Source organism: Solanum tuberosum, unplaced genomic scaffold, assembly GCF_000226075.1.
Source record: "Solanum tuberosum cultivar DM 1-3 516 R44 unplaced genomic scaffold, SolTub_3.0 scf00255, whole genome shotgun sequence".
Classification (NCBI taxonomy): domain Eukaryota; kingdom Viridiplantae; phylum Streptophyta; class Magnoliopsida; order Solanales; family Solanaceae; genus Solanum; species Solanum tuberosum.
In genome coordinates this window covers 304,483-305,604 of record NW_006239184.1, presented here as the reverse complement: position 1 = coordinate 305,604, position 1,122 = coordinate 304,483, and positions in this window count along the sequence as shown.

Here is a 1,122-nt window from a genome sequence, read left to right as displayed (position 1 = left end):
TTTATTGATAGTAAATTTAGTGATTGAAAATTTAGTAATTTAAGTCATTCTAACTATTTTTCGTTTTGAATGGATTGTTGTCACTTTTTTCACATTTTACATGAATTGTTTCTTTTATTTTTGTGTATGGTTAATAATCGAATAACCGAACCAAACCAAACCGAAACCGATAATCATCAAACCGATAAATGTACATTATATTTGGTTTGGTTTGGTTTTGATAATTTTAAAACCGATTAAATTGGTTTGATTTTGATTTTGACCAATAACCGATCCAAACCAACCCATGAACACCCCTATATATACCTCTCAATTGGATGGAAAGCCCCCAAATCAACTAATTACCCAAAAAAAATAATTATTTGAACCCAACCCACTAAACCATATGAATTCATACCAAATTAAATCCCCAAATCCATCTCTTCAATCTTCTTGCTGAAATATACTCTCCAACACAGCCAATTGCATCAACAACAATTTCAAATCCCCAATATCCACCAAGCTCTACACAACTCAAAAATGGCATCATCTCTGATTTTTGCACCAACTTTCCAAGGTCTCAACCTCTCAATAAACCCACAGACTCTTCCCTCTTTCTCAACAACCCGATCGCCTTCATACCCATGACCAAAAAAACCCGAAATCTAGTTGTGAAAGCTAAGTTTAACCCATCACAGTTTGAAAACAAATTATCTACCATTAGAAATCTTTATGTCTTATAGTCTAAAAGGGGGAAATAATTGAGAATTATAATTATACCTAAATCAGTTATTATTTTCAACTTATAAAAATATTTCAGAAATTCTAACAAAGAAGGGATGGAGGAGATGTTGGAAAGACAATGGGTGTGTTTGGTATGAAGGAAAACGTTTTCCATGAAAAATGTTTTCCTAGAAAATGTTTTCTTGGAAAACAAGTTGATTTTTAACTTATTTTCTCATGTTTGGTTGGTGAGTAGAAAATATTTTCCTAAAAAGATTTTTAGTGTTTGATTTATGAATGAAAAATGTTTTTGAAAAATTTCTTTTATTTTTACTAGAGTAGAAAATAATTGTTGAAATTGAAAATATTTTTTAAAAACAAACTTAATTTTTTTTTGGGGGTGGGGGCTGGTAGGGGGTG